This window comes from Acomys russatus, chromosome 27 (genome assembly GCF_903995435.1).
Source record: "Acomys russatus chromosome 27, mAcoRus1.1, whole genome shotgun sequence".
Taxonomy (NCBI): Eukaryota; Metazoa; Chordata; class Mammalia; order Rodentia; family Muridae; genus Acomys; species Acomys russatus.
The window spans coordinates 33813426-33830978 of NC_067163.1; positions in this window are offsets into that span (position 1 = coordinate 33813426).

Here is a 17553-nt window from a genome sequence, read left to right on the forward strand (position 1 = left end):
AATAATCCAGATTGAGGAAACTGATTATACGTAATTCATCTCAGTAATTAAAATGCTTTCTGTCCCATAAGGATTTAATAAGACTCACAAAGGACAAAGACCAGAACACACTTACATGATAAGAACAAAAAGTTATAACTAGGTAAAATTAGATGAAGATGTAACCAATATGTGCAAGAACCTAGGTTCAATCCCCAGCACCACAGTGAAAAAATTGACAGAATCTACCGACCAATTCTTTAAAGACGAGGTTTTGCCGAAATCTTATCCAATCAAATCCAAACCCCAACTCAGACAACAGGCCAGAGTCAGGACAGGAGGTGTGGTGGTTTGAATAGGAAGGGCCCCCATAGACTCATGTGTTCGGATGCTTGTCCCATAGAGAGTGGCAATATTAGGAGTGTGGCCTTGTTGGAGTGGGTGTGGCTTTGTTGGAGGAAGTCACTGGTTGGTCAGGCTTTGAGGTCTCCTATACTCAAGCTCCACCCAGTGTGGGATTCCATTCTTCTCCTGGCTGCCTTTGGGTCAAGATGTAGAACTCTCAGCTCCTTCTCCAGCCCTATGTCTGCCTGCATGCTGCCATGCTTCCTGTCATGATGATGATGATGATGATGATGATGATAATAATAATAATAATATTAACAATAATAATAATGGCCTAAACCTCTGAAACTGTAAGCCAGCTCCAATAAAATATTTTTCTTTATAAGAATTGGTTATGGTGTTTCCTCACAGCAATGGAAACCCTAATAGAGACACTAGGGAAATATTTTGTGACAGGATAAATAGTTCCACATACCTTAGTATAGGGATAAAGCCAGGGAAGATTGCCACCAGTTGGAATACTTTCACTTATAAAAATACGAACAGCCCTCTCAGGCACCATGTTCCTAGGAAGTAAGCCTTAGTTGGAACCAGAGTGTATATTACTGGCAGAGACTTGACCTAATTTAACCACCAATGGGGCATGGTGGTGGTGAGGTAATTATAGTGGCCACGCACATAATATTTTTAAAGCCTAGTTAAAAAAAAAAAAAAAAAAAAAAAGCAAAATTTTCACCAGAACCCATGGAAAATTCTGTCCTATCACACTGAATTTTACTTAGCTTATAAAACCATGCAGGGCTGTGCTGTGTGTATATATGTACATGTGTGCATATGTGTGTGGACATCAGAAACTTAAATTTTTCTTCCTATTTGACACCATCTGGCAACTTCCTGTCTCCACTGCTATAAAAAAGAAGCTGTACCCTTTAAACTGGTGCAACAAGGAAGTTTATATTTAAACCTAGAAAGCATATGACATTTTAAGTACTGATTCAATTAAAGCCTAGATATTAACCCATCATTACTATAAAACAAAAGTTAAACTAAAGGTACATCTGTATTAAACATTTTCCTCAGATATCATCTTCAATTTCTTTAATTTGTTCAGAGATCTTTGTGGAATCTGAATAAGTATAAATGAAACATGAGCAGTAGGTAGTCTCTACATACTTTGAATTTCCCTGAAAAATATTACAGCCATTCATCAACCTTCTACTCCTGATCATAACCTAATAGACTTTGCAAGTTACAGCCAGTACTTTCTGTGTGATCCTTAGGATAAGGATTTGCAGATAGATATTGTATAAATTTGACTTTATCATGGGATATCTTGTTTTCTTCATCTATGGTAGTTGATAGTTTTGCTGGGTATAGTAGTCTGGGCTGCATATGTGTTGTCTAAGAGTCTACAGCACATCTTTCCAGGCCCTTCTGGCTTTTAGAGTCTCTGTTGTGAAGTCAGGTCTAATTCTAATAGATCTGCCTTTATTTGGTATTTGGTCTTTTTCCTTTGCAGATTTTAATATTTTTTTCTTTGTTCTGTATATTTAGTGTTTTGATTTTTTATGTGACACTGGTAATTTCTTTTCTGGTCTAATATAGTTGGTGTTCTGTATGCTTCTTGGATCTTTATAGGCATCTCCTTCTTTAAGTCTAGAAAAGATACATTCTATGAGTTTGTTGAAAACATTTTTTGGGCCTTTGAATTGTTGTTTTTCTCCTTCCTCTATACCTATTATTCTTAGGTTTGGTCTTTTCAGTGTCCCAAGTTTCCTGGATGCTTTGTGCCAGTAGTTTTGTTTCATTTTAGATTTACCATATTCTTTGACCAATATATCTGTTTATTTTTACTGTATCTTCAAAGCCTGAGATTCTCTCTTCCACCTTGTGGGAAAGACTGTAAGCTTTGTCACAGGTAAAAGCAGTCTTGGAGGGCTTTACCCTTGGACACCCCATGGATACCTTGTGATAGACTGAGTGGAGCCATCCTGGGCCTGGAATTCAGGAAACAGACCTGGGGACTCCACCTGGACTATTGTTTTTCTAATCGACCCTCACTGGGAGAAGGAGACTGCCCTTCGCACATGACACAGGCAGGCAGAGAGGAGAGAGGAGCAGCAGGGAAGACCAGGCTTGAGCACATGTGAATCAGTGAACAGGCTGGACCAGCACGCAGGCCAGAGTCACCTAAGGACCCGTCCCGTGGAACGGGTACCGAAAGGTTCATTCTTTTTTCCCTTTAACCTTTTTTCCCTCTTGTGTAAGCTAGTTGGATTGTATAATAAAGTTTAATTGTTAAAAAACAGAGCCTACACCACCTCTTGTATTCTGTTAGTGAAGTATGCCTCTGTAGTTCTCGTTAGAATTTTTATGTCCAGAATTGCTTCAGATTAGGTTTTCTTTATCGTTTCTATTTCTTATTTAAGGTCTTGAACAGTTTTGTTTATTTCCTTCCACTGCTTATATGTGTTTTTCTGAATTTCTATAAGTTATTCATTCATTTCCTCTTTAAGGATCTCTATCATAGTCATAAAGGCTGTTTTGAAGTCTTTTGCTTGTGCTTCAGGTATGTTGGAATATTCAGAGCCTGCTGTGGTAAAATAGCTGGGCTCTAGTGGAGACATATTACCCTGGCTTATTGTTGATTGAGTTTTTACTCTGGCATCTGGGTTTGGTGTGATTATGGATCTTCGTGCTGATTTCTGGGTTTGTCTTTGTTGAGTGGGTGTTTTGTTCCTTGATTGCTGTTTCCTCTCTGGGTTTTCAGAAAGTGTGTTGACAGTATGTTGCCTGTTGTCTTATCCTGCTCAGCTGGTGTACTCATAGGGAATGCCTGTTGGTGTTGGAGACTGAGATACTGAAATAAATTAGGGGAAGGAAGTTTGGAGGGGAAGGTCTTTGTAATCATTTGGGGGAAGGGGTCAGAGAAGAAAGGGAGACCACAGCAGGTTTCCTGCTACAGAGTTGGGGAAGACACTGAGGGGCTTGACTCTCAGGAGCGGTCTTCAGCGTACTTGTTGTGCTGAAGGAACAGCTTCCAAGGTAGCAGGGAGTGCCTGCCAGAGTTGGAATCCGACAAGGCAACGAGTTGAGGGAGGAAGGTTAGAAGGGAGTGCTCTGTGGGATGTACATGAGATGGAGGTAGGGAGGGGAAGGCTGCTATGGGTGCAGCCTCAAGTTGTATTTCATGCATGCAAATGTTTCTCTATGGAGTGGTGATAATCAAAGAAGAAGAAGAGGCTATAAACTTGAGAGTAGGGGTATGAGAGGGGTTCAAGTGAGGGTATCTGGAGGGGCCTGGAAGGAGAAAAGAAAGGGGCAACATAATAAAATTGTATTTCTATTTATAAAACCCTTCTTAAAAGTGGAAGAAGACAAAAAAAAAAAAAAAAAAAAAAAAAAAAAAAAAAAAAGAAAAAAAAAGAAAAAGAAAGACTGTAAGAGCTAGTGAACACCTGCTGCAAGGATGTGTCATCTATATATGACAAAGAAGCTGCATTCATGAAATCTCAAAAATACAGTCACTTAAACAAGATTAGCGCGATGACAGTAGTTGACATGAAAAAGTGGATGGGGGAATCTCACAAGGCTCCACCCCTAGATGAGAAATTACAGGCGATTAATGACAACCGAGTGAGGAAGAGTCAGTCTTCTCTAGAGATGAGCTCTCTGATAACTGAACCACTCTGTGATGATCAGACCTAACGTGCACACACACACACACACACACACACAGCACGCACACGCATGCACACACGCATGCAAGCACACGCCCCACTAGATGGACTCAGCACATTGTGTGTGCATGTATGTATTTATATACTAACAGTCAGTCATGACTTTGAGAGGAAATAGAGAGGGGACACGGGAGGAGCTGAAGGAGCAGTTAGAAATGATGTGAGCACAGCCCTATATTAAAATTTCAGACAACTTTAATGAAATAAAATGAACACCTGACCTGGCCATTCCAAAAGCCTATTACAAAGAAGTATGATTAAAAGTGATTTGAAAATTATTGTGTGGGAGGGAGCCATTATGGTGCTAGTGAGTCAATGCTGAAGTTTTGGTTTCCAGCATTGTAGACATAAGAAGAATGTCAAAGAAAGCAAAATCTGCAAAGAGTAGAACCGAGACATGTTTATGCCCAAAGAAAATAGATATAATGCAGAGAGAAAAAAAACTAGCAAAACAAAAAATTATTGTTGTTTCAGCATCAGTGTAGAATCTTCATAGTTTTGAGTGTTAGTATGACCACAGTTCTGACGGTGCCAGGGTAATAAAACGAACTTTACTGAGCTTGTGACTCATAGTTTAAAATCAACTACATCACCAGTTCACTCTGTGACTGTGGAACGGTCACTGGACACTTGCTCCTCTGGAAAAAGTAGCTGCATTTATGAATGCTGGTATTCTATCCAGGTAGGACAGGGCAGTTTCAAGGCTGCAGATAAATGGCTTTGGAGCTGAGCTGACACACTCAAGAAACCCCGGGGGCTGTCATAGACTGTATCTTGAATACTTGACTTTTACAGTTTCCATAGTGATAGATATTACAGGCATCATTTCTTTTCTCGGGACCTCAGCATTTTGGCACTGAAAAGGATAACCGCTGACATTCTATCTGGTCAGTCGTGTGAGCACATTTCTTTTACAAATCAATAATAAATGTGTAATCAATCAGACTGTGCTTGAATGCTCCAGCAGTGTGAAAGTATTTCACCAGCATGCCAGATCCCATCCCCAAGAGTTATATGATTAGAATTCCCTCAGGAGAACTCTATGATGATGGAGCAGCCACCCAGAAGTATCCTTCATGCACTCACCACACTCATCTGACCTTCAAAATAGCTCCTGACTTGGTTCCCATACTTACTTGACCCAAGGCCACCAGGCTGTGCCTTAGGGCATTGCATCTCAACCAGTGTGCAGCTCCCAAGAATTAGAAGACTTCCTTTGTTAGTTAATTTTATATTTATGCAAACACTGGGCAGATAGACTAGAATGCCTCTCTACCCTCTTCTTCCCTTGTTGTTAACATCCTCCTTTATTTCAGTATGCTTGCTGTACTTGAGTCATATTGATAAACTCTCATTAACTAACATCTACAGTTTGTGCTAGAGTAAACTCAGGAGCTTTTGAAAAATGGATATTGTCATGTAAATACCATAATACTATGATACAGGATAGTTTCACTTCCTTAACATTCCTCTATTTGTCACCTATAGTTTTTTTTCCCTCCCTCCAAACCTCTGGTAATCACTGATCTTAGGTCATACAATACATAGACTTTTCAGACTGACCTTTTACTCGGTTCTAGGTCTTTAAGTTCCCTCCCATTTATTTTAATGGCTACATGTTGTTTGCTTTTAGCACTCAATAAAGTTTTATTGTACACTTACACTGCAGTTTGTTTATCCATTAGCCACAGAGTAATACTGATTGCTTCCAAATTTTGACAATCATAACTAAAACTACTATAAAACCCCTGTGCAGGTTTTAAATTTTAAGCTAACTTGGAGGAGTACCAAAATATGATATCTGGGTCATATAGAAGGGCATACTTTATTTTGTAAAGAAATGACAAAATTGTGCTATAAAATGGAGTTGGCAGGAAAGGGAAAGATTGCTCAGTTGATAAAAGGTGTGCCTTGGCAACACAAGGACCTGAGTTCAATTCCTGGAACCCACAAATGAAACCTGGGAGGTGTGAGGGGCACTTGAAATCCCAGCTCTGGGAAGACAGAGACAGGTGAATTCCGAGGACTCACTGACCAACCAGACTTGCTGAACCTTTAAATATCAGGTAAAAATGAGAGATCCTGTCTAAAATATAGTGACTGGCATACTGAACAAGGACATGTAACTTTGACTTTTGATCTCATCCTGTGTCTACACATACATACATACACTCATGCAGCCACTCACTTACACACACACACACACACACACACTCACACACACAGAGTCTGGTAATGGTAATGACATTGAATGACAGTTCCCACTTCTCCACACCACCCTAGCATTGGTGGACATTGTTAGGATTTCCACCATTGTAATGAGTATGTAGTATCATATTATTGTTTTAGTTTTCTTTCATCTAATGACCAAAATATTGGACATTTGTAGACAGGTTATTTTTTAGAATTTTATACATGAGTTTTGTATTTGCATAATTTCCACTCCCTCTCTTTGTACTTCAACTCTTTCCCTTGTCCCTTGGCTTCATCTAAAATCTATTTGCATATATGTATATATAATATATACATATGACTTGCTGAGTCCATTTAGTGTTGTTCATATGCATATGTGTTTAGGGCTAACCACTTGGGTTGTATAACCTATTGGGGTTCATTTCTGGAGGGGACTGAGTCTCCCAACAGCCTTTAATTGCCAGAAGTTTTTCATCTAGGAATGGTACCTTGTGAGATTCCCCTACCCCCCAATTCATGTTGGAATGTCAGCTGGTGGTTTCATTTTTCAGGTCTTCTTTGGACAATCTCATCGTTAAGATTTTATGGGTGCAATGTCCTATCACATACAGAAAACTATTTCATAGAGGCATCCTGATCTTGGGCTCTTATAATCTCTTCACCCTTACTTTCTCCAATGTTCCCAGAGCCTGAGGTATAGGAGTTGTAATTGTAGCTGTGTCTGTTGAGGTTGGGCACCTCATTAGCCTATTGTTCTATATATTCAACCAGTTGTGGGTGACTTTCACTTTCTGCAAAAACAAACTTCTTTGATGAACATTAAGAACTGCACTTATTTGTGGATATAAGGATGCATATTTAGAATGCTCTTGGGACTTATACTGGTTTAGGAAAGTAGCTTTAGTAAGTTTTACCAGTCACAAGTTAGTTGGCTAGGTTTAAAGTGTCAGGCATGAATTCATTCTTATTAAGCAGGCATTAGATATCTACTAGGTGACTCTTGGCTACTTCTTAGGTATAAGACCCTTGGGTGTTCTGGTCATTGTTGTGTTTGAAAACTTTTCAGCTAGGTAGGGCTTTTAATTGCTTGTCTCCCTTGGCAGCTTGCATAGCACTTTCAGATACTCAAGAGCTAGTCCCCAGGAAGGAGACTTCCAAGTCATTTCCAGGGCAATTTTTTTCAAGTCCTGTGATGGAAGTGTATAGTGTCTAACAGCAATAGCCATATTACTTTAAGAATTTCTTGGTGTCCTGTAACCAACAATCCTTAGTTCTTTCTGTTTTCCAATGGAGTCTCAATAAGTTGCAGGGCTGGCCTTGAATTGGTTAGGTACCAGTCAGATCTTGAACTTATAATCATCTCCCTGGTTCATTCACCATTCCAATTGGCTAGGAGTAGACTCTTGAGCCAGCAGCACTATGGGATTATTTGTTTGCCTTGAATTGTGTCTGTTCTTTACTGTTAAGAGAGTCTTCTTATGTATTGGACTTGGTCCTTTATTAGCCATATATTCTGCAAAAATCATCTCTTTGTCTATGGTATGTTCTGTTCATTTCCTGACAGCAGCTTTTGCAAAGAAGATATTTTTAATTTTAATGACTTATCATTTTCTTTTTCCATAGAAATTCCTTTTGGTGTTTTAATCTAAAGAATATACAAACAAACAAAACAATGACCACATCCAAGATGGCCTGTATTTTCCCTCATATTTGAGGAATTTAATCATTTTCATCATCCAGTGAAGGTCTTTGATCCAGCTTGAGGTGTTTTTTGTTTGTTTGTTTGTTTTGTTTTGTTTTTGTCAACTCTGTAATACCTATACTCCTTTATGTGCATGTAAATTCCAGATCATCATGATAAAGTTCTTAAGAAATTGCGCACACCCACTAATTATCTTTGTTCTTTTGCCAAAGAGCAGCTCATTGTATTTCTCTTTCTGGGTTCTCAATTCTGTTCCATTCATCTGCCTGCTCTTTCTCCAAAATCACGCGGTATTGTCCTCAGTGTTATATAAAGTAGTAAAGTAGAGCCCGAGTATTTGGCTTGTGTTCTTTTCTTTCAACACTCTGTGTCTCACTTGGACCTTCTGCCTTTGACGTAAGTTTAGAAGCAGACTCTGTAAGGACAGCAGAACATTTCCAAACAGTGTCCCTTCACAAGACTGAGGGAAATATCAGATTTGTCTATCATGTTTTTGCTGTGAGAGTCCTGTAGCGCTCCTGTAAGTCAACACAAAACAGGGAGCTCTCCAAGACAGGGTACCCCTTCTGCATTCTTACCTCTCAAGCTTGCCTTCACTAAGGTAGTGGATAGTTCTTACCTAGAATTTTTTCTCTCTCCCTTAATATCTGTTCCAGTATGCTGGGGTTGTCTTATCTGTTAGTCACTTCCATTTGGGTGATGGTTCCCCCAGGTCTTCAGTTCTCTCCTAGCTGTACCACATCATGTGTTTACCACTTGATTGGCTTTTATCTTGTTCTTAGAAGAGGGGTGATGACCTTAAGGTCCTCAGAGGCTAGACCAGAAAGTGGAATTCCAGTTACAATTTTAATAATGAATAAAAATTCTCAGTGGAAGCAATTAAATGTATATAGAGTAATATTTACTATGTCAGGTGTTTAGATAATTTATTACTTCTTAACTTGCATTTATTGTCATTCTTCTTTATTGGTTATTAAAACAGTATAGTCAATAAAAATATAACAAAAAATATTCTGGCAGAAACAAATATTACATATAATTTCACAAGTCTTCAGTAAACTCTATGAATATTTTACTGTGTTTTAATGCAGTGTATTTGTAAACTTTGTCCTATTTTCTCCTTCTTTTGTCCCTTCCTTTCTTCTTTCCTTCTTTTCTCCCTCCCTCTTTCCATTGTCCCTTCCTCCCCACAGGCTCCCTTGTTGAACACTTTATCCTCAGCTTATGGCACTATTCATGGAGAAGGGTCCTAGCTGGTGGAAGTGGGTCACTGGAGGAAGCCAATGAAAGTTATACCTGTCCTTGATTTCTTCCTCTCTTCATATTCCTGTGTGGCATGAGGTGGAACACCTCTGTAACATGCTCCATAGTATTTGGTCAAAGTATGACAAGCAGTCATGATCTGAGACCTTTGAAACTGTGAGTCAAAATAAGTCTTTCCTTACTTACATGTTTATGTCAAATATTTTTCCAATTTATATAATTTATAAAATTATATATAATATAATATACTTTAACTCATCTGCTTCAACATGAATCAAGCAGGAAAGCTGAACGCTACTGATTTAGTTACAGTAGATAAACAGAAATAGCCCTTTTCTCTCTTCCATTTTCAGTCCTGGGGACACTGATGTGAAAACTGCTTCTAAAGTACTCCACCCACTTCAGCTTCAGCAGAGGTACTTAGTAACCAGTGGTGACGGAATCCATTAATAAGCTCTTTGCTGCAGTCAACACTGTAAAAGCCTGACTCCCTCGTGCTAAATAGAATTAAAGATTGAAGGGAGACCTTGGAAAATGTGTATCTGTTTCACTGAGGCTCTTCAGCTTCTAGTCGGAGATAAATGAGATGCTTTGTCTCAAAGAAGTCTGAGTTAGTAAAACCTAATCTCAGGTCAGTCGTCAGTGTGGATTATGGGGAAAACAGGCATGGTAAATAAAGGTTTGTCATTACAGCTAGACTGAAGGGGAAGAGAGAATCCATTGACCATGGTTAGGTTGAACCACTTTAACTACCAACCCTCTCACTTGTGCCGTTGTGACAGAAGGATCATTTGTGTGAAATCCTCTCTGCACATGAGCATCACCTTATGATATGAGTCTCTGTATCAGTCAAACCTCTACTCTTCTTATAGCTGGGGACAGATTGTCTAGGCAGTTTATCTACTTTATTTCTAGCAAGTATATCCTCCTGCCCATATAAGTGTGTGTATGTGTTATGTATGGACATGCATATGCATAATGTACATATATACATTATACATATGCATGAAAGGTTGCTAGTCACCGTTTGTGAGAATGTATTATGCTCTGCCTTGTTGTGCCAGGGGAGAGGATGTGATTAGGCAGAAGGGAACGAGGTTGAACTGTGGCCTGAGCACTCAAAGCTTCCGCCTTTTTTGCTTAGCTCTACAGAGTCTTACTTTCCTCATTTCTGAATTTTACCAAGTGAAGTTGCTCTGATTTCTATCAATTCATTCTCCACAAATTTACAATTCATAGTATGTGACCACGAGCTCTTCAGCATATTATAAAGCTTCCTCCACATGTAGAAAATAATGTTAACATTTAGTAGGTTGAGTGGGAATCTCTTCACGTCAGCGGGAGCAAGCACCGTGACAAGGGAGTCGAGTGTTGTGGATGAACTCAGAGCAAGCCGCCACCCACCGCTGCTCTCTACTGAGTGGCAGCTCACACAAAAGTTACCCAGCCAGTCCTTGACTAGGTTTATTAATTTATAAAATATTGAAAATATTATCAGTGCTTGTATGTTATCAAAACACTGAGTAAAATAATCTTTATTAAAGCTGTAGCACTAATATCACAATAAAGGTTTAGTAAAACATTGCTATTTTCAATCATCCTAATACAGGTATTTGGGCTTAAAAAAATTTTTTTAAGACAGTTGCATCTTAAATTCACTATGTAGCCAGGGCTGGCCTCAAATTCCTCATTCTCCTATTCCCACTTTGGAAATCACAGGCGTGTGTCAGTGACCCGAACATAATACAATTCTAATACAACCGATGGCAAGTATGGCAACCATACAGGTAGGGTCATCCTGGCATACTGGCTCAGCGTCATATAAAGCCAAACTGAAGGGAGAAAATGAGAAAGGAAGAGAGAGAAAACAGGAGGGAAGAGAGAAATGAAAGATGGAGGGGAGGAGGCTTTTGTTCATAAAGAAAGAGCAGAGAAAACATCTGTGTCGGCAGTTTGAAAGGTAAGTCGGCCTTATTTGTCCTTCTATTTCTAAGGGTAAAAAAGGACAAGACAGCCCAGGAGAAGCACTGGGATCCCCAAATATAAGCACATCCCATCATAATGGCATTCATGGGACACCTCTGGGCCAGGTCCTTGCTTCTTATTATTTAGAGTCCTTTCTGTGCTGTGGAAGTGGCTCCTTTCAGCTGTACTTTTCAGTGTTCCTTCTTTGTTCCAACTTCTCCCCACAGGTTCCAAGTCCTCACCCTGTCTTCCGGCCGGTTCTTCAGGGCCTTTTTGGCTACATTGTTTTTTTGTCATTGCTATGACAAATGCTTGTTGAATGCAGTATAAGGAAGAGAGAGTTTGTTGTGGCCCATGGTTTGCGAGCATGAAGTCCATCACAGGTGAAAAGCCATGGTGGCAGGAATGTGAGATGATGGATCACATGGCATCAGCAGTCACAAAGCGAGGGTGGTGGTGGTGTTGTCCCATGTGCTTTCTCATGTTTGTTCATTATGGAGCATAACTTCATGGGTTGGTGCTACCCACATCCAGGATGGGTCTTCTGTCAGTTAGGTCTCCTTGCAAATGTTTTCAGACTCACTTAGAGGTGTGTCTCTTAGGGGAGTCTGAGTATAGCCTAGTTAAGAATGCATATTCACCATCACACTAGTCAAAGCCCCTTAGAAATAACTGGAGAGAAGAACATTTTATATATATATATATATTTTAAGTGGCTTGGAATCATAACTCTGGAGTGCAAAACTATAAACCTCCAAAAGATAAAAAAATATTTTAATAAGAAGATTTGGCAAGAATTTTCATGTATAATTTCAAAAACACAATCTGACAAGAGGAAAATAGGTAAAGCAGATTACATATAAATGAAAATTTCTGCTCTATAGAAAGCCATCCAAAGATTGAGGAGCTGGGAAGATTCATATAATAGACAAAAAAATTTTAATTAAACTACACTTAAAACTAAATAACATTAAGATAAACAACCTCTGTTGGTTTTTCATCCCTGTGACACATAGGTTAAGGTTATTTTTATAAAACTGTTTCTCAGTTTTTCTCTTAACTTGGCTGTCATATATACAATGGTGCCATTCAAGGGTTAAAAAAACCTTTGTTGCATGAGTGGGTGAACAAGCATTGCAATGATGTGCTTACACCCTACCCACCTCCTACAGCTGAGGTAGATGTCCCTGTAAGCCCAGGTAACATGTTTGTGCACAGACTAAGGGCAATATTACAAATTTCCATTTTAAAACTATATATGAATTTTTTATACCCACTTTCCCACTAGATAACAATGTTTATCAAGAACAGGAGCCACAGATCATTTTATGACCCAGTAAGCATGGGAGCCAGGCAGTATGGGATTTTATTTTCTAGTCTAACTTTTATGCACCCTCAAACTCTTTATATTTATTTAATTCAATATTCTTATTTATCAAATAAATATAAACATAGTTTCCTCTCATTGGATATATAGTTAGCAACATGTAAGTATGTTGCATTCTATTTCCTATTAAAATAGATAGATTGAGAGTAAAAAAATTAATATAAATCTAACAAAAATCTTTTATATTGAGATTACAGAATCCCAATCATATAGTACAATAGAGTTGGCAGAAATGTATTCAATATCACAAGAAGAAAAATAAACAATAGTTTTAAATCATAGGATGATACCCTGACAGTAGTTCCATAGTGTGGAAATGGAATTCATAGATGTATAGTCAAAAAGTCCTCGAAGGAAATGAGGTAAATTATTCTATATATTGATATTTTAGGGATTAAAGTAAACTTGATCAAGCAGAAAGAAGGAAGTAATGAAGATTATAGGGGAAAATAAATGAAAGAATAGAAAAACAAAAACCAAAAGGAAAAATCAATACGCATATCTGGGTTTTTTTTTTTTTTTTTGGAGACACTACAGCCAATAAACCTATGGTGAGTTCCAGTAGGAAAAATAGTGAAAAGACACAAGTTACTAAAGCTCAGAGTTAAAGAGAGATGGCTAGTGACCTTGCCTCGACCTTGCTAGTGAGTCTGCCACAAAGTAGCCAACTCACATAAAGTAGATGAACTTCTAAAACTTTCAGCTGCTGAAACTTACTCAGCAAAAGGTACTTAAGCCTAAATAGACCTACGCTTCCTTAAGAAATTATGTTGTTAATTTGAAATGTTTCACAAAACAAGTCCTGAAGCCCAAAGGCTTGGGTAACACATTTAAAAAAAAATTAAAAATCCACATTAGTTCTTCATAGCATCTTTGAAACAGAAAACAAGGTCTTTTCCCCTCCCTCCCTCCATCCATCCCTCCCTCTGTACAACCACTCTCCTTCTGACAGTTCAACCAGAGCCATCCCCATAAGATGAAACCACTCCCTGACAACCCTTATAGACTAAAATATTATCAACAAAATGTTGGTAAAATGAATCTAATGATATATAAAGAAGGTTAGATGCTGTGACCAAGAGGATTTTATTGTAGTAACGCAGGGTTTGTTTCCCACCCCATAATCAATCAGTGTAGCACATGGTAATAGAATAAAATATAAAACATTGTGATTATCTTAATAGCTGCAAACAAAGCTCTCAGCAAAATCTAACACCTTTTCACAATAAAAATGTGTACAACATACAAATAAGGGGAAACATTCTCCACTTGATAAAAAGCATCTATGAAAAGCACAGCTAATGTCACACTTAATGGAGCGGGTCTAAATGCTCTCCCCTCAAGATCAAGAGCAAAAGATAGATGCTAACTGTAGCCACTTTACTCCCTTTATATTAGATGTCACTGCCAGGGCAATTATGAAAAGATTTTCACAAAGCACTCAGCTCGTATAGGAAGATGAAAAACTATCTCTATATACAGATTACACAGATATATGCTATAATTTAAATATGAAATGTCCTCAACAAGCTTGTGCATGCTTTGAATGTTTCTTCCCTAGTTGATGACAGTCTTTTAAGAGGCTGTGGAAACCTCCAGAGGTGGGGCTTTGCTGGGGAAGTCATTACAGAAAACAGGCCTTTCAGTGTTATATGTGGTCCCTCGTTCCTGCTGCATTTGGAGTTTTCCAGTCAGCCATGATGTGAACAGACTTTCCCCACATACCCCTGCCAGCAACAACTAAGCTTTCCTTGCCACACGGACTGCCATGATAGTGTGAATCTCTCTGAAACTATGTCAAATAAATGTTTACTCCCATAATTGTTCCCACCAAGTATTATGGTCACAGAAGCACAAGAGTACCTTACACAGAAACGGGTACCAGAAAAGTAGGGTTGTTCTGGTGATTAAATTTGACCATATATGGTTCTCAAGTCATTTAAAGTGGTTTTCAGAAAATTTGGAAGAGTTTTGAGTCTATGGGCCACAAGAGCCCTAGGGTTTCCAGCACTCAAGATGTGGAAGCCAAGAAGTCCAGGAGTTCAGGGTCCGCCTTGGCTATATAGCAAGTTTGAAGCCAGCTTGGATTACATGAGATCTCGTCCCAAAGGAGGAGGAGGGGGAAGAAGGGGAAGAGAAGGAGGAGGAAGGGGAGGAGGAGGGGGAGGAGAAGGAGGAGGAAGAAGAGAAGGAGGAGGGTAGGTATTGAATGAATGAAGAGGAGGTTTAAAATAATACACCGTAGACTATAAGCAGAGCTTAATGGCTGATTCTGATGGGGATAAACAGAGTACTAATAATATTGTAGGCAATGAATACATGAATTTTCAGACAGAAACGAAGATTTTACTGGGAATTGAAGGAGAGATAAATCTGGTTTTGTTATGATCCCAAGTGTGGGATCGGAACAGCCTTGTGAGAACAGGTGAGGTTAATCCACTAGACGGCAAACCACCTCGTGCAGGAGCTTGACTGTTGCCAGCTGAAAAGATCCCGTGAACAGACTCTGAGAGGAGATATCTAAATGAGCCCAAAACTAGAGGTGAGGCTTTTGGAGACTTGGGATAGTCTTGGCTGTTCGTCACTCCACTTCGAGACGCTCCTAAGAGAGAACCGCTCAAGAGAAGTCTTCTGGGCTCTGGGCTCCTGCTGAGGTTCCGGGTTCTGGTTACTCTAGGTTCCAGAAGAAGAAATCCTGCTGACTACGCCAGGAGAATTGTTTCTCAGAACTGATATCCTTATGGTTTTGTTATTGTATGCTTTAATCTCCTTTTCCTATCATTTAGGTTAGTCGGGTTATAAGTGACGGTTAGTTAATAAGTTCATAATAAAATATATTTGTTAAGAAAAAAGTAGCCTACAGGGAATTAATCTATGAGCCTTTGGTATTGCAGTCTAGGGAGAATTTGTGTACATTTTCTCCATATCCTGAAATTCCCAGGGGAGAAGGGTGGCAAATCCCCAGGTGGATTAGGCAACTTGGTGAAGGAGACTTCAAAGTGGCAAAACATTTGCACTGTGGCGTGGTTACTGCTGTCTGCTTCTATTAGGTTGACGATCACAATTGGGACAAAGAGCAGAGCAGAAAGAAATGTGTAAAAAATGGGAAATTTCTCAAGAAGAAAAAAAGTTGTGTGAGCATGTAAAACTGTGAGCAAATAAGTCATAATTGGTAAAGAGAATATTATTATATTATCAAAAAGAAGCTTTGTGCTCCCCCACTGATACAACAGGAAGGGTGTCTTGGGGGCATTCTTGTTGGTGAGACTCCGTCCATCATAAGTGCCAGTAGATAAAGCACAAATTAATTTATAAGGCTTTCTAGCTTCCAGAGTACTTTGATAAAGGGGAAAACAAACTACTTAGGGGAGGTTTCCTCTAGTATCAGCTGCCTAAAGCTCAGAAGCCAGGGCAGCTGTGGATCAAGGAGAGGAGGCAGACATTTCTCAGTCTAACAGGAGAGCTTACTTGACCACACTCATGTGGTGCTGGTTTTACAAATACACACTGTGCAAGAGTTGCCAAGTCACTGATAAGATTAGTAAGCTTGTTTTACAGCATGTGTCGGGAGATCGGCCAGTGGATGTGAAATGCATTTAGGGGGTCTCAGCTCAATGCCGTATCTTAAGACTAAGACAATCATCAGATGCAAGGCACTGTAATCCTCCTGGCAAGGATGAAGATGACCTAAAGAGACACCCGGGACCCTCTGTTTGGTTACCCAAGGGCTGCAACAATGGACTCCAGGAGTCTGAGGCCCTGGGGCTAGCCAGAGCAGGAACTTATGTCCAGGTAGGAATCACAACTTGCAGGAGACCTCGCTGGAGACTGGAATTGTGACCATGATGACAGGCAGAATCTCACCTTAACCAAGTTGGCTTGCTTATTCATGCCTCTGACTCTACTTGAGCCTCAGCCTCATGGTAGCAGGCTGGCTGTGGCACACTGGCCTTCTTTGTTCTTCTCAATGTGACCTCACTGAATGAATTCCCTTTTTAATTTTTAATTTTTTTTATTATTAACTTATGTCTCTAACTGGCTTAGCGAGGATGGGTATTGCATGTTAGGGTTGACAGGCCACAAGCTCTGACCCTAATAACACTGACACCAGCACTAATGCCCCTAAATACATACAATGCTCTTCTTTTGCCAGAGCTATTTTATTAATATCCGAGTAGAGAGTCTCATACTTTTAGATGGTGCCTGAGCCCATCTGTGTCTTACCCCTCTTCTGCTGACTGGGGTGTTGGACGCAGGCTATGCTATAGAAACAGCATCGTGCATCTGCTTTATCTCCAGACACCTTTCACACTCATCTCAAGCTTGACTCAGCACGTTGTAAAATCTCAACATCTGATGAACCTTCAGGAGAGTCTCTCTGGAGACCAGACAAATTCATGAAGCCACTGGTTTGCCATATTAACATTCATGCTTTCATTTATGACTAATGTCTGTGTCCTGTGGGCAGGCCATTGAGGGAAAAATATCTTCTCTCAGGAAAAAGCACACACATAAATCCGAATTTACAGTGACAAGCATGGGAAATAGAAACGCACTGTGAATTAAACTGTTTCTCTGTTTTTTTTTTTTTTTTTTTTTTTATAAAGAAATGTTTATGATTACCAGCATGATGCAATGGGTGTTCTGCAAGCTGGCTCATTTCCTCATGACTGTATCCATCCACTCACCAGACAGTTCAAGAAAATCAACCGTGTTTTAGAAGGTAGTAGAGCATTCAGGTGGGTTGGCAGAAACGCAAACAATGATAAGTATTTTACATTGCGATAAGGACATTAAATAGGGTATTGTGCTAGTGATGACCTAGGGAAGGGATTATTATTATGGGTAGGAAAACTTCATCATGGGTGTGGCCTTTGAACTGAGTGAGACCCCTTTCAGTGTGAGGGCTGTTTGGGAGGAAAATGTCGACAGCGACTAAGGAAAGGGAATGTTTGGGTTTATTCAGGCTTTGTCACAAA